Here is an 18,519-nt window from a genome sequence, read left to right on the forward strand (position 1 = left end):
TGTGTTTAAAAAGTAAGTTTTTATTTAGTTCACAGAGGAAGAGAGAGAGAAAAACATCCTATATAATAAAAGCCTAATGTGCTTAGTGTCCAGTCATCTGGTTGGCCATTCAACCAATCAAAGCGTAATATGTTAATAATATGCTAAGGCTGCTCAACTGCTCGCTATGACATGCACTGATCACCAGGGGGCAGATGCTCTGCCTGGTAGATTAGTTTGCTGCTGTGGTCTAGCCAATCAGGACTGAGCGAGACAGACTGGACATGCCCTGGAGCCCTCCTGCAATCCCACCCTGGCTAGCCAACCTACCGTGTCCCTCCCTGGCCCTCATCATGCACCGGTCCCTCAGGCTGGCCCGAGCCCTCTCGCAATCTAGGCTGATGAACAACCCCCCCCCCACTGAGTGCACAAATTTTGTGTATTGGGCCTCTAATGTAGGATTAGAATATAAAACTGAAAGCAACAAATGAACAAATAAAAAAAGCAAATAAAAACTCATAGACACAGACAACAGTATGATGGTTACTAGAGAGAAGGAAGGTGGTGAGGAGGGGATAAAGGGTAAAGAATGTCAACAATATAGAAACAGATTTTATGTTGGGTGATAAGCACACAATTCAATATACAAATGATGTATCGAAGAATTGTGTAGTTGAAATCTATATGATCTTATTAACCAATGTTATTCCAATAAATTTAATTTTAAAAAAAATGTGCCCTAGCTGGTTTGGCTCAGTGCATAGACCGTTGACCTGCAGACTGAAGGGTTCCGGGTTTGATTCTGGTCAAGGGCACATGCCCAGGTTGCAGGCTTGATCCCTAGTGTGGGGTATGGAGAAGGCAGCCAATCAACGATTTGTTCTCATTATTGATGCTTCCATCTCTCTTTCTCTCTCTCTCTCTCTCTCTCTCTCTCTCTCTCTCTCTCTCTCTCTTTCTCTCTCTCTCTCTTTCTCTCTCTCTCTCGCTCTCTCTCCCTCTCTGAAATAAATAAAAATATTTTAAAAATAAATTAATTTAAAAATTAAAATAACAAGGCTCCAAACTTTCACTTCTGGCTGAGAATGAGGCTCTGGAAAAGCATGTAATCACTGCTAAGGCAGAGTTATTAACAAACAGAAAGTCTCTCAGCAAAGACTGGGAGATGAAGTGTTTCCAAGCCTTTAACAAAGTTTCTGTGCAATCATAAGCTGACTATTAAACTAACTGAGCAAGGAATTTACTTATTAGACATGACAAAGATATACATTTAAAGAATTGTTATAGAAAAGTCACTAAGCAATAATAACAAATAGCAAAAATAATGAACCATAAGGAGGGAGAAAAATTTCATTTCCAGTGTAGTTGCATTATAATATGTAAATTAATTAGAGTGACTGAAGAACATGTTTGGGTAGTATGGGCATTTTAATTATGCTAATTTTTCCTATCCATGAACACAGTATATGCTTCTACTTATTTGTATCTTCCTCGATTTCTTTCTTCAGTATCTTATAATTTTCTGAGTATAGGTCTCTTACCCCCTTGGTTAAATTTATTCCTAGGTACCTTACTTTTGTTGCAATAGTAAATAAGCTTGTTTTCTTCATTCCTCTATTTGATAGTTCAATATTGGTGTATAAAATGCCACTGATTTCTGAATATTAATTTTGTTTCCTGCTACTCTGCCAAATTCATTTATTAGATCTAGTGGAGTCTTTAGGGTTTTCTATATACAATATCATGTCATCTGTGAATAATGACAGTTTTATTTCTTCCTTCCCAATTTGGATGTCTTTCACATCTCCTTTTTTTATTTCTATGGCTAGTATTTTCAGTACTATGTTGAATTAGATTGTGGGACTACAATAAAATAAAAAGCTTTTGTACAACAACAACAACAAAAAAAAACATCAGCAAAATAAAAGGGAAACCAACTGAATGGGTGAACATATTTCCTAATGTCATATCTGATAAGGGGTGAATTTCCAAAATATACAAACAACTTATACTACTCAACACCAAGAATACAAACAACCCAATTTTTAAAAAATGGCAAATGATCAGACGACACTTTGCAAAGAGGACATACAGATGGCTTAAATAGACATATGAAAAATGTTCAACGTCACTAATTATCAGAGAGATGCAAATAAAAACCACAATGAAATATTACCTCATGCCTATAAGAATGGCTATCATTGATTAATCAACAAGTGCTGGAGAGGGTGTGGAGAAAAGGGAACCCTTGTGCACTGTTTGTAGGAATGCAGACCACTGTGGAAAAAATTATGGAGTTTCCTCAAAAAATAAAGAAAATGGAACTGCCTTTTGACCCATCAATCCCACTTCTGGGAATATATCCAAAAATACAAGAGCCCTGGCAGGTTTGGCTCAGTGGATAGAGTGCTGGACTGCCAAATAGTGGGTCCCAGGTTCAATTCCAGCCAAGGGCACATGCCCAGGTTCTGGGCTCGATCACCCTCAGTAGTGGGCGTGCAGGAGGCAGCCGATCAATGATTTTCTCTCATCATTGATGTTTCTATCTCTCTATCTCTCTCCCTTCCTCTCTGAAATCAATAAATATAAAAATAATAAAAATAATAAAAAACCACAATAATATTCTAATATATATTTCTGCTATAGCAAAAAACAATGTTTGATCCCAAAGAAAAACACAAATTTGGTCTCTTTTTAGAAATCCGTTGTCAGAATGAATGACCATTTATGTAATTTAATTAGATTCTGAGGTTAAATTGTTATAAAGAATGAAATTCAAATACCCACAATAACTCTCTCATCAGAGTTGTAAAAATTCCAAATCTTAACTATACATATGCAGCTTATTTAGTCTGACATTTCAGAACTGAGTATTCCCATTTAGGACACTGGTCAACCTTGGAGATTACTGTAATATTTAAAAAGGAATCAGAAAAATTTATGAATAAGTTGCTCAGAGGTTCACTCAGGCTCAACAAGGTCAAGAGTAAAAATCTGAAATACAGTTTTCTGCTGGAATATCAAAAACTCTTGATCAATTTTCTTACTTTTCCATCACATAGCATTTTTCCCATATCAGGGTCACACAAACGTGAATTACATGAAATTCATCTCCTGAAATATTATAATTGAGCTATTGGCCTTAAATAATAGCAGACCACCCTATCAATTTTGACCCAAACTCTGCCAAAATAGTATTTAGTGCCACATAAACACAGCTTAAATCTTTGTTGCTATTCTCCACCTTCATAATCTACTAATCAGTAATGGACAATATGTATGTAAGTCCTGTTGATTATGGATCTCTATTATAAGAAGATTAATCTGTATTTTAAGTTGTCAAACAAGATATTCTAGTAATTTTAATTTATTAATAATAAATTTCATATTCACTTATTTTGCATAAGTGAATGGTACTTAATAAAAATAGAAAAATTATATCATTAGAACTCTACATTGTAGCACAAATAGAAATGCAAAAGACTGGGCACAAAATAGCTTAATCTACCCCCCCCCCCACCTCCTGCACTGGGACTTGCACAATTTCTATCATGATGTCAAGCAGCTTAAATCTATTACCTAGTCCTAGGATGATCCCACCTCTTTTAAAATGCCTGCCAGAAAAAGCTTAACACTTCCAGGAAAAGTTGTGGTTTGTTCTAGCCAAAATCCAGTGATAGGCTGTTAGGCTCCTGAACCTGAACCCACTGTTAGAGCAGTTACTTTTAAAAATTTGTAATTATAAAGCCTTCCTCTGTCCTTTGAAATGTAAATCTTCTACCAGTTAGCACTCTCATCCCAAAGGCCCTGGAGCCAACTCCTTGAAATGCAAATATTCAAGGAGATAGTTCTCACTTCCAGGCCCTGTTGGGAGCGAAAGAGCCTAACTTTGGTGGTAGCCTTGCTCCAACTTGCATCACTACCTACTGTCATAAAGATATGAGAATTTTGTACAAAGATATTGGGGTTTGAGGCAATTAAAATAAAAATATTACAAAATAAGGCTTTCAGGAAAGACTGAAGGAATCAGCTAACTTAACCAATAGGTAAGTATAGGCATTTGAGGAGATATTTGATAAACTAATAGGAGCAGTCATCATGGCTTTCAAATGCAGTGGAATTGGGTTTCAATCCTGATTCCACCACTTATTATCTCCATGATTTAGAGAATTTACTTAATGTCTTTGAACCTGTAAAATGGAAGTGATAATAATTCCCTTATAGGAGGATGTTATTAAAAATTTCCTTAGCACTATCTGACTCAGAGTAGACACTGACATATTGTTTGAAAATGAGTTTTAATTGCTCAATACAGAATTTCATATGTGGACTATGTTCAAATAGGTTTTACTGAAAAGAAACAAATCTAGTCTTTCACTATAGATAAGTCATTTAGACAAAGTGAGCTTTCAGACTCATTTATAAAATGTAGGAATTGAATTATATGATTTCCAGGGCAATAATTTATTATATTCTAAATAGCTGCTCTAAGAAATTCCAAATTCAAATTATATTAAAATTCTGTAGTAGATACATTATTCAAATGTTAGCTAAGAAATATTGAAAGTCTGTGGCTCTCAACCCTGGCTGTATATTAGAATCAATTGAGTGCTTTTAAAAAATACAGCTGTCAGAGAGAAGAGGGGTTGTGGGGCTGGGTGAAAAAGGTGAAGGGATTAAGCAAAACAACAATAAAACAAACCAACAAACTCAACAACTCATATGCAGAGAAGACAGTATAGTGATTACCAAGGGAAAGTGGGGTGGGGAGAGGTACAAAAGGGTATAAGGGGGCCCTAGCCAGTTTGTCTCAGTGGATAGAGCATCAGCCTGCAGATGATACGCCCCGGTTTGATTCCAGTCAAGGGCATGTATCTTGGTTGCAGGCTCCTCCCAGGCCCCCGCCCTGGTCAGGCCTCCTGCAGGAGGCAACCAATTGATTTGTTTCTCTCACATTGGTGTTTCTGTGTTTTCCTCTCTCTTACACTCTCCCTAAAAATCAATGGAAAAACATGCTCAAATGAGGATTAACAAAAAAACAAAAGAAAAGAAAAAAAGGAGTATAAAGGGGATAAATGGTGATGGAAGGAAACTTGACTTGAACGCACAATATAATATACAGATTATGTTTTATAGAATTGCATAACTGAAATCATAATTTTTTTAACCAATTTCACTCCAATGAATTCAATAAAAAATAAAATAGAAAAATACTGAAACCCAAAAGTTAAATTAAAATTTGTGGAGTATGGTCTGAATGTCAACGTTTCTTTAAAGGTGCATAATGATTCAAATTGTTATCAGGGCTGTGAATTGCCCTTAAAGGAAAGTTATAAGTATTAAGGACACATATAGTGTAAAGGAAGTGTACTTCTCAACATTTTTACCCAGTTCCTTCACCCAGAATCATTTATTTCCATCTGTCTGGATATCAAATGACCTCTTCAAACTCAATTTGTTAAAAATTGAATTCATTTCCAATCATTAATACCTTTTATTTAGCATGATTTTCATATTGATGTTAAGGAATCCTCCAATTTCTCAATATGAAAATCCCAGTATGAAATTTAAGACTTTCTCATTTATTACACATCTGCACTGTTCTCTCTTTCTCTCTGACTCTCTATCTCCTTTCCCCGCCCACTCCGTCTTCCTCTCCTTCAATTTCTATTTTACCTTCAAAAGTCACTAACTCAAGAAAGCCTACTCTGACCTCCTCAAATTAAGGTTAGATGTTGCACTATATGTATTCATAGACCCTTGTCCTTTCTTCCATAGGGCTTAATATTGATTCAATTTTAGGTTTATCTGTGTGATCTGTTACTCAATGTCTCATTGCAATGTGAGAATGTTAAGTTCATGAATGCAAAAGCATTTTTTTGCTATTTTTCTTAAAAAAACAATGCAAACTGCCCATCACACAATAAACACACAATATATAATTATTGAATAATGAAAAGTTAAAAATAAAAGAGATGAGAAGTTTGTTTCTATTTGAGATAAGTGGAAATTATAAAATCTAGATGGTCTAGTCACATGAACCAAAGCCCATTTAATGTCCTTCAGTGCCTTTACTTTAGCGTACACTCAACATTAAAAAAAAACAAAACAAAACTCTTGTCTTTTATTTTGGTGGGGTTGAGCTCAGGGTATATTGAGGTCTATCTCCTATCACAATAATTATTACTGAATAAAAACTGTCTTTACCACATTTAACAGGTGCCCTGATTTGTTTATCTTTGACACTATAACTATTTTTCTTGGAAAACAGCAGCTAAAGGCCTATTTCCAATTTTTTTTATTTTGAAGGTATTTCAGGAAAAAAATGGTTATCATTATCTTTGGAACCACTATTATTGTCAGTAAACACTGACAAGTACTTAAGTTAAAACTCTTGTGCTGACAAAGATTTATTATAAAAATTTCAAGGATACTCAGCAAAAGGGAAGCCAAAAATAATATAACCATAAACAATGTTGCAACAATAAATTCTTGTGATTTATTATCTCTGGTAATTCCCTATAAAAACCTGGAAAAGTTTACTAGCATTCTCCATATTATTATATTATGAATGATGCTCAGTAACATATTATATTATTATTTGTCCAAAGCCTATGATAGCTGAAAAACTGGAGATATGCAGGTTGCCTCAAAATTATGAGAGAACGTAACATGTTGGTAAATGCTAAGGTAAATATTTTTATGAAAATACTAGTAAATGTTGGCTGGCTTGATGGGCTATAGAACAACATAGTGTGCTGCAATTGTATAATAAAGGTTATAAATCTAAATATTATTAAAATCAAAATGAAAATTTCATTTACTTTGAAGTGCCATCTGAAGTGTCTGGTCATTACATGGTTTGTAAAAAGGTTCTGATAGCATGGGTTACTTACAGTTTAACCCAATTCCATCTGACCTAAAACACTAGGGAAAAGTGGGTTTTAGAGAGAAAAATGATCAGAATGTGGTATTTTAAAAAGTATTTGATTGGATTTCAATGTATACAGAAAAAGTAAAACTGAAAAATCTCTCAATTTTTATATCCATTAAGAAATAATGAAAACTACATATACCTATGTGTATGTTTTGTTTGTTTTTCTAAAATTAAAAACAATGAAAGTATTTATTGTTAGTTCTAAGACAACAATATGAATTCTCCTAGTTCACTATTGTCCAAAAGATATAAAACTAATTTCCGCTCTTTGCACCAGCAATAAAGTTCCTGCTCACAACCCCTAGATTAAAATGGCTCAGAATCATTAAGGTATTTGTTGCTTTTATTTAAAATAAAATTATGAGATCAACCGAAGGACTTGTATACATGTATATAAGCCAAACCAATGGACATGGACAACAGGGGGATGGGAGCATGAGCGTGTGTGCGGGTAAAATTATGAGATAAAAAATCACTGTTTGGGAATCAATTAAATGTTTCTCCTTTGTACCAGAAACATTTGTGAAAAAGTTATCTTAGGGTATAGGAACATAACTTCATTATTGATATTGACTGAAATTTCTTGGTTGTTGTTGGTAAACATTTATTAATGCTTTAAAAATGGTGAAGCTACCAAAGCATCATTTCATAAATCAGATAAACTATCATAACACCATAGAATGTTATCCTCTACAAACTAGTACTAATTGTTCATTTTGAGGTGAATTGTTATCCACCCTCAAAATCATACTTTCATTGCCTGTTATGACTTTTTACCAAACAAAAGAAATTTATGAAGGGATCCATTTAGAATGAGCACATGATCAAAGAATTTGCTGGTTAAAATAACTCTTTTACTTCATAATTCTTTGTTAGACTGTGAACTCCTTGAAAGATGGGGCACAATCTTATTATCAAACAGAGTGCCTGGTACATAGTAGAAACTGCAAACGGGATTTCTGAATGAATCACTGAATCAGTCAATGAGTAAAAATGTTGCTCTATTCCTACTCTGGTGTACACTAATTTGAGGCAAAATAAATTTCATCTCACATTTATTTTTTACTTCTGTACAAGCTCATCATGTTTATCAAATCTAAACATTTATAGGGTAATAAAAGTTATTTATATGATAGTACGGATTAAAGAACTATTTTATTTTGGGGAATGGGAGAGATTTGGGTATGATTAACTATAATTTCCTACTTCAAAGGCTGTCAAATCACACTTAATACTTACATTTTATTCAGAAAAAGACAATCCTCTAGAATATATGTACATTTAAAAATCAATTTTAAAATTGATACGTATGTAATTTCATTTATATTTCTACTCTTAAAAAGAAGCAGTTAAATAAATTGTTGAAATGCACTGTAAACAATAGTCTATTAAGAGATGAAGCATTAGAATGTTTACTAAGTTCTTTTTGTAATAATTAAGAGTGCTATTTCTCATTTTTGTTGAACATTTCCTATATGTTAATCATATTTCATTCTATCTTCACAATAACCTTATTGAGTATGATTAACTTCTTTATACATCTAAGGTAGCTAAAAACAGTTAAGTAACTTGTGCAATGTTATGTGGCTTAAAACTTATCTATTACAACCTCTTTATTTTTACAAATGAGTATTTGAAGTTGTGTGGGGTTCAGTTAATTGAAAGGTCCCATAGCCAGTAAATTATAGAACCAACACTTAAATGATAAAATCATGACTTCTAGTGCAGTACTCTTTGCAGTTTGAACAATCATATTTCACATTATTCAGCTATTGAAGAATTTACAGACTTTAGCTAAATCACTTCACCTTCTTTCTCTATAAAAATGTTTAATTATAATTGAGTTTTGGAGGGAAAAGTCTTGATAGAAGTATAGATTAGAAGTTATTAGCATATGACTAATAGTTAAAAACCATGGGGGTTTCTTTGGATACAAGGAAAGTGAGTGCTTCTCAAACATGGGCCTGCATCAGAATTTTTGAGAGTTTATAAAAAAAATTGCACATTCCTGACCATTCCCTACAGATTTTGATTCCAAAGGTATGGAGTACAGTTCAGAAATTTGCATTTTAAACAAGTGTCTCTAAATAATTCTGATGTGTGTAGTTAAAAGACCTTATCTTGAGAAACACTGAGGCAGAGGGAGCTGAGAAAAAAAAAATCTCTCTGAACAAAGAATGGAAGAATTGAAACATTTATGGAATAAAAAAATCTAAAAACAATAAAGGACACTGAGAAAAAATAATTTGGAAGGGAATCCAGAGAGTTTGATGTCACAAAAACCAATGGAAGAAAGAGGTTCAAAGAAGCAGTGACCAACTCAGTAAAATGGTACAGATAAAGTTAGATGAATATTGAAGTTTCAGTAGAGTAATGAGAATAGAAGCATGGTTTCTATGGGTTGAATAGTGGATTTGAGATAAGGGATTGATAACATAGATTTTTTTTTTTTTAGGAATATTTGCTTAGCAGTAAAGGAAAAAAGTCAATGAAATAGTTAAATGATAATACGGATTAAAGAACTATTTTATTTTGGGGAATGGGAGAGATTTGGGTATGAATACAGATAGAATGAATGACTAGGTAAGAAGGAAAGTTAAGAGGTAAATGAAAATGAAAACAACAAAAAAACACCCATAAACAAGGTGCTGAAATAAATGAGAAGATAAGATGAACATACTTAGAGAGGGTAAACATGTCCTCCTCTACACCTAGAAGAGTGGAAATAAGGTTGCCTGTGGATAAGAACCATTTTGAAGGTGGGAGGGTAGGAAGCTGATGAGGTTCTCATCTTTTGCTTTATTTATTTTGAGGCAATAGTATAATTACATGCATGTAAATTAAAATTGTTTTACCTCTGATAAAACTAACCTTTTAACTTACGAAATATCCCAATTTATCACTAGTTATATTTTTGGCCTTAAAATCTACTTAGCATAATATTCTAAATTTCTTTTGGTAATTGCATAATGTATCTTTTCCCATCATTTTACTCTCAAATATTCCATATTTATTTACACTATAGGTATATCTTTTGTAAACAACCTATAGTTGGCATTTTCTACCTAGTGTAACACTCCTTTTTTCTTTTACTTTGAGCATTTAGTTTGTTTACTTGAATGTTATTTCTGATATATTTGAGTTTTAAGTCTACCACCTTGCTACTTGATTTCCACTATTTGTGCCTATTTTTTTCTTACTTTTGCTTCTCCTTTCTTGCTTTCATTTAGGCTGTCATTTCCAATTTTCTCCTATATTGCTTAGACTATATATTAATTTATTATCCTTTTAGCAGTTACTACAAGCACTCATGCTTACCAATATGCTTTTTCTCTTCTTGGATAGTGCAAAGATCTTAGAACACTTGAACTCTATTTACCCTCCTCCCTCCTTATCTGTTACCATTGTAGTGAATTTCAATTCTATATATCTAAAACCCAGTATTATTATTGCTGCTATTATCATTTTACCCAGTCAATAATTTACATACATATTTACCATTTGTTGTTCTTCATTCCTTCCTCGAGCTTCATCTGGGATTATGTTTCTTCTGCTGAAGAGCACCTTTGAGTTTGGTGTGTTGGTAACAAATTCTCAGTTCTGTTTGTCCAAAAATTTTAATGTCACTCTCATTTTTGAAGGATAGTTTTAAGAGAAATTGAAGTCTAAGTTGGCAGTTAGTTTCTTTCAGTGCATTCAGTTCACTTTTCAAAAATAGCATTCCATTTTTTTCTGGCTTGCTCTGCTTTACAGTATAGGTTTCCTTCTTCTCATAGATCCTGTATTTTCCACTGATTGGTTTTTTAAAAATCTTTAAAGATTTAAAAATTTGTCAAGCTTTTCTTGTTTTCAGTCAGGAAGGTTAAAGTACCAGGTCCAGACAAAATATCAGTACTGGAGATATTCCCAAGAAGTTCATAACTGATTGGCCCAATATTTTTGCTGAAGGGGGTGGTGAGGCCAAAGCTGAGATTCAATGGAGGCTGGAGTTGCATAGGAGACCTTTTTTGGAAGTGAGGAAATTTTGAATTTGCTGAACTTGATAACAGTCACAAGCAGGGATAGAGAGTGGTATAATGTATTTGGGGCTCAATTTCTAATTTTAAAAATGGGTATGATAATAGTTCCTATCCTGTCTATCACAGAGTCCCTTTAAGGATCAAATGAGATGATGGTATACATTTCAAAAGAAACAATAGATGTGAAAGTATACGATGAGGTGGTATAAATATTGGCTATTTATAAACATGCAGATTTGTAAAAATTGAATAATACATACTAAATTTGAAATGATATTTTCTTATTTAAAAGAACAAAGTGTATGGAATTGTCTCTTCCAGGGTTTATTTTTAGCATCGTGGACATTGCTTACATTTTCAATTATAGACCTGGCATTTACTGCCACTTTCCAAGCCACTGGGGAATATATACTCATGGAGAAAAGCTGAGAGTAAGCAAATAAGTGATCATATCACACTTAGAGCAAGCGGGAGAGAGAGCATAAGTGGAGAAGTGAGATGGAATAGGAGAAAGAAAGGGATAAAATAGACAGGCAAGCACTTAACGATTTTCAAATCCAAACCTACTTCTTTAAGTCTGAGCTATTGCAAAGCATCTTCCTGATAAAGAAAATTTAGCACAGCCATCTCACCCAGACTAGCTACTGCTACTGAGAGGCTATCAGGGTCATTGGTCAACGGGTTACTGCCATAAAGGTCCATTAAGTACACACAGCACACCTAGTGTCTGATTGCTGGCGTCTGGTTTTATCTCCTAGGTTCCGCCACTTGAATGGAAACAAGATGTCAGTTAAGTAGTTCTAGGCTTCTCTTCCTGAGCAGAGATGAACCATTTAAGCCGGGCAATTTGGTAACATAGTTCATTATTTTCCATTGTCACATGTGAATAGATATAATCTGAAACTTAGTTTCTCAAGGTAGAAGGGCAGAACCATTTTTTTTTAGCTAAATGATAGATTTTCAGAATGTACTGTAATGACACGTTTTGGGAACACAAAACACTCCTTTTAGACGCATCTCTACAATGAAAATCCCTCGTAGCTTTGCAATATCTTCAACATATGGGCATGTATTTTTAAATTTTGTTCTAACTTTTCTTATACTTAGAAATAATTATAATATTGATTTATTTTTAAAGCTGAAAGCTCATACATTAGCCTATTGGATTTTTTAAATGTTAACAAAATCCTAGGTAAATTTTCCATTAATTTAGATAAATGTCTTTACTTCTTAGATTTATCCTTTTGTAGAGAATTAGAGCTGATTCTTTTCTGCCATCTGATCATTCTGGGCTGCGTTCTTCTACTGTTAATCAGTTTCCTCAACAAGGCATGTTGTTTTTTACCTATGTTTATTAATTAGAATGTTGTTCATTATATTTCAAAAGTACAATTAAATTTTGTTTCTTTCATTTTCGCTTTGGATTGCTAATGCTGATAACCAAGAGTTGACATAGAAGTCACAACTCCCTGAAACATGATCAAAATCAACTCAGGGCATTGTAATCTTTCAAAGACTATATTTTAGGTGGTTACCAAATACAGGAAACTGTGAATTAAAAATCATATGACAAAAATCTTAGACTGTAAATTATTCATGGGCTATTACAATGAAAACGTGTTTGGTCTTCACAATCTGTGAGCAAATCAACGGTTATAATTATCCACACACCAAGTGCACAAAAAGCATATGGAGCCAGGCATCTTAGATGAAAGATGAGTGTGACAAGATGTTGGTAGAGATGATGCCGATGTGCCAGTTCATTTCCCTGGACATGAAATAATGGTCCCAGATGGGAAAATTATTATTCTAATTGTGGTTCGTACAGGTTCACATTTGTGGATAGGTTTCTTTAGCCATCTGAATGAAAGCATCTCATAAACTTTTCACTCATCCCCAAAAGTCTGTAACTTTGTGGCCAGTGATTAATAAAATATAGCAAGAATAATTTAGGAAGCTCTCAAAGAGGAAAGGCTTGGTATATTTCTTGCTGATAGAGAATTCATATTTATATAGTATTTACTCTTTGGTCTCCAATGTACTTTTCTTCTTTCATGTTACTTGTATCCATGAAATTTAAAGAACTGTTAAAGATAAGGAGTGGATCCAGAGAGAAGTATGCAAAGGAAAAAAATAAAACACATGCCTAATCCCAGAGACAAATTTACCATGAAGTCAATGAAGCTTAAGTTTTAGAACCTCTCACTTATACAAGACTCTTCCAAGGCCCCAAGAATATTTTATGTTTATAATATTTGTCATATTTTTAATTTCTTTATTGCTTAAGGTATTACATATATGTTCTATTTTTTGTGATTTTTTTCATTCCAAATTTCAGTTTGTATATAATTTTATATATTTTTTTTTTTAAAAAGAGGGGCCCTCAAACTATATAAGATTCAGGCTCTTTAAAACCTGGTTCTCCCCATTAGGTATGCCTCAGCAATAGTAGATTGGGATAATTTTATCTCATTTCCTTCAACCTCTTAATACCCCCTCCTAATACATCAAAATATATAGCTATAAAACAAACATTTAAGGAAAATAAATAATACTTAATCCATTTCCATGTTAGGAATTAATCACTAAGCAGAATATAAGCACTAATTAATGATTTTTTTTGAAAGACTACCATGGGAAGAAATAAAAGGATGGCCTGTTAAACCATATTAGATTCATAGGGACTGTGAAACCACATTAGGTTCACAGAGCTATAAGTGACCTCAGTTGTCTTTCACTCAAGCCTTGCACTTTACATAGAAGAAACTGAGGTTCGGAGAGGAAATGTGACTTGTTCAAAAACTATTTAATCCTATACTAATTTCTAATATTCCTCCAAATTATTTGCTCCATCTTTTATAAAATTTATTTCCTAACAGTTCTTAAATTTGTATATTTTACATATCTGATTCTATATCTGAGAGCCAATTATTATTTCAATATTTTAACTAATTACTTTGTGTACTTCATCACATTTTTTTGCATGCAGTTTACAGTTTAATGACATCCTATCCTTAATACAGTTGGATAAGATAATAGTCTATCCATTGTTTTTCAGATCAGTAACTGTCTATTTCAACCCAAATAATTCTGTCTTACATTAAAACATTATTCTAAGATTAGGTTTTTCATGCTATTGCAATAACTATTTTATGTTTTCATTGGTTAACAATAAAGTAAAACTGGGAAATAGATAAAAATGATTTTGAAAATACAAACATGACATTTAATAGCTTTAGATAATAGCTTTTAAAAATTTTCACATTAAATCTTTTCTTTGTTATTGTAGTAAATGTGAAGGTAACTTTTTGTCTGTTTAAGGAGATGTAAGTCATAACTACATAACTTTTTTTTAAAGTACTAGAAACTCACATAAATACTAAAAAGGAATCATATTGTGATTGGGCTAAACTAACATACTTAAACTATGCAACTGACTTCATTGGTAATCTTCTGAATTTAAAAATTCCTTATCTCAATGCAATGTAAAAATCTTTACAATAACTTTAGAACATAAAGATATAAGTGATATAAAATGCACATAAGTTACCACTAAGATCCCAGTGGGCAAATGGACAGGATTATGAGCAGGCAATTCAGCGAAAAATGAAAATTAAAATGGCTAAAATATATGATGGGAAAATTTAATCTCATTAATTGTAAGAGAAACAAAATATGACTAGGATTATGATAATGACTATTGTTTCACCTAGATAACTCAATAGTGGAAGTATAATGAAATGGCTATGCATGTATGCTGCTGATATAGGATCTGTAGTATATCTAGTATAAACTGATACAACCCTTTATGATGATAATTTTTCATTATAGTAAAATACTTCAAAATGTTCATAACCATTGGATGAGTAATTCCATTTTAAGTAATTCCATTTTTTTAATTCCTAAAAAGAACACCACTTTGTGTATGAAGATGCACAATTATGTATTAAAGTAATATACATAATAGTAATAATAAGAACTTGAAATAACTTGAATGCCAACAATAAAGAAGATATAGAATAAATTATGTTCATATGATAAAATTATATATATTATATGTATGTCACAATTATATAAGTAAAATATGAAGAGAAGAAACACTGGAAGAAAATATACAAATATTGTTAATGGTTAAAACAATTCAAATGAATTTCTTTATTTTCAACATTTTATATAATGAGTAGTTATTTTCAAATTAGAAAAATTAATTTTAATAATAAAGATAAATAGAGAAAAAAGTAGAAAAATATAAAATGTCCATGCAATTAAATACATACTAAAACAAGAATGAGGTTTGATCTTACAATTCTAGCAGGAATAAGAAAAAAGAGATAAAGCTCAATACTGGTGAAAATGCTGGTTTAATGTGGTAGAATTCTTCTGGTAGATAATTCGATAATACAAATAATCTTTAATTGTACACTTTGTCCCTATAATCATCAGAATCATAGAACTATATTCAAGGAAATCATTTGAATGGTTAAAAATTTTATATTACTAATATAGTTATAGCAACTTTAAACACTTGAAAACTGGTGGCAATCTAAATGATTCAACAATAATTAAATGATTGAATAAATTATGGTATATAAATTCAGTGCTATATAATGTAGTCACTTAAAATTAATATAATGACTATATGTAATAGCAGGGTATGATTTTATCATCTTATATACTATACACATTGAGAAATATTGGAAGGAAGCCCCCAAACCCATAGATGTTACAGAGGATATGATTGACATACATAAATAATTTCTAAATGATTTATATTAATGAAAAATATTTTTTTTAAAAATTGCTTACCCCTTGTACCATAGGTGGCAGCTCTTCTGGTCCTGTAACTTCAGGTGGCAGAGCAAGTATGTAATGACACATTTTAGTCACATTCTTGCACTAGAAAAGAAGAACATACCAAAAAAGAGTCATGAAATTCATGTCAATGTCATAAACCCAGTTCTAATATGCAATTTCCATAATTATCAGTACTTCTATTCATATTTATATTTAGGAAAATATACTAAAGATATACATTATTCACCAACAGGATGAAATATGTATATTTTAGTATGCGGAGAGAGTCAAGTGTTTAGTATCAAAGTATAATATTGTAGCCGAAACCGGTTTGGCTCAGTGGATGGAGCGTCGGCCTGCGGACTGGGGGGTCCCTGGTTCGATTCCGGTCGAGGGCATGTACCTGGGTTGCGGGCACATCCCCGGTGGGAGATGTGCAGGAGGCAGCTGATCGATGTGTCTCTCTCATCGATGTTTCTAACTCTCTATCTCTCTCCCTTCCTCTCTGTGAAAAATCAATAAAAAATATATAAAAAGGAAAAAAAAAGTACAATATTGTATGTAATTTTTTAAGTAGTCTCAATTGTGGTGTAGGCAGCATGCAGATGAGTGAAAAGAAGTAATAGATTATGAGTGTTCATTTGTTTATATATGTGTATATATCTATAATAATAAAAGTATAATCTGCTAATTAGACCAGACAGCCAAATGAACTTCCGGATGTCCTTCCAGACATACATACAAGGGTGGGTAAAAATAAGTTTACAGTTGTTCATATGGAAAATGATACAATAATTAGTAAATAATACAAGAATAAACTGTGTTTTGAGTACTCAGAACTTTAAACATACTTCTGCCCACTCCTGTATATTCATGGAACTTTCAGGAAAAGCAGAAGACTAAGACTTTATTTCCCAGAATCCCAACCATAGAGAAACAGGGTAAATATTAAAATTACTTATCATGACCTTCATTAATATCTATTTATTGTGGATTTATTTCAAAATGCACTTTTGGCAAGAATTTTTGTATGTCCCTGTATATATGAGGTCAGGGAACATATTGTCATTTTCCTTAAATATGGCAAACTCTCTAAAGGACATTTGAACTGTGTGAATTTTAATATTTTGATACAACAGAATTTGATTTTAAAATCTTTGTAAGAGTTTCAGAACGGTAATTAAAATATTAAATAAAAGAAAAAAGTTATAAGTAATAGCTCAATAAACAACCTACTTATCTACCAGTAAATCTCATGGGAGGAATTATAAGATACATAATTTTTAATCCCTATCACTTAGCTGCTTCAAATATAAAGTAGAACTACATAAATATTTATTATTGATGAATAAAAGGGAAGCAAGCAATTCTCAAATTTTTCCAAGCAATATGTAAAATGACTATATCTAACATTGGCTTCAGGTTAAGAGGATCACAGGAAGAAAACACTGTGATTTATATGGTTAAAGAGCAACTATTCTGCTATATACCTGATACCAATACAAAATAATATTGAAAATAAACCAATTTTTAAAAAGCATGGCGTCCCATCATATTTAGACAGTATTTATAAAATACAAAGAAAAATAAAAAATGGTTAAAGAGCAAAATAGCTTATAATCTTAATAACATGAAAGAAACTATAGATAAAATCCATATCCATGCTGGTGCTACATGCATATTTTATCCCTGGTAAATATTTGATATGTACATTTAAAGTATAAAGTTATAAATATGGCATAGGTTATACATACATTCATTGGTTGATTTTTCAGCCCCAAGTCTGAAAATGTATGGGGTTGGATATTATCTTAAATAAAATCGAGTTCGATTTTTTTCATTTTGAGATTAGGAAAGTGAAGCTGTTACAACACAAAATTAGAGGTTTTAGGAACAAAGACTATGTCTTTATACTCTTTGGATCTCTTTAACCTAAGCTTAGTGTCCAGAACATAGTGTATGCTCAAATAAATCTGTACTGAGTAAATTAAATTCTTTCCCAACTGGAACTTCATGCACCAACCAGCCAGTTTCTTTCTTTTTAAAAAATTTATCTTTCTTGTTGAAAGTATTACACATGTCCCATTTTTCCCCATTGACTCCTCTCCACCCTGCCCTTGTCCCCTGCCCCAACATTAACCACACAATTGCTTCTGTCCATGGATTATGCATATATACATAAAAATTATTTGGTTAATTTCTTCTCACCCATCCACCAACCCTGTCTTCTCCCTGAGATTCAACATTGTTATACCAATGCACCATCCTCGTTCCTGTCTTCATGTTGTTCCTTTCATTGAAAAATCTCTAACTTCAATGCTGTCAAGACAATTTTTTCCAGCATTTAGAACCCAACTGAGTTCCAATAACATGTGAGACCTTTCTAAATTGAATTTACTGGGGTGACAGATGTGCCAGGCAGAACAGTAGAGGAAGTGAATGACCTTCACTACTTCATTTTATTTTGCATCTTTTACTTAAGAAACACAAATCAGTAAACATGATATATCACATAAACAAATTGAGAGATAAAAATAATGTAGTCATATCAATTGATGCAGAAAATGCATTTGACAAAATCCGACACCCTTTCTTGATAAACACTCTCAGCAAGGTGGGAATAGAAGGATCATACCTCAACATAATAAAAGCCTATATGACAAACCTTCAGCCAACAGGAACAAGACAGGGATACCCACTTTCACCACTCCTGTTCAACGTAGTACTGGAAGTGCTAGCCATAGCTATCAGACAAGAATAAATAAAAGGCATCCAAATTGCAAACGAAGA

The sequence above is a fragment of the Myotis davidii genome, unplaced genomic scaffold (genome assembly GCF_000327345.1).
Source record: "Myotis davidii unplaced genomic scaffold, ASM32734v1 scaffold652, whole genome shotgun sequence".
Lineage (NCBI taxonomy): Eukaryota > Metazoa > Chordata > Mammalia > Chiroptera > Vespertilionidae > Myotis > Myotis davidii.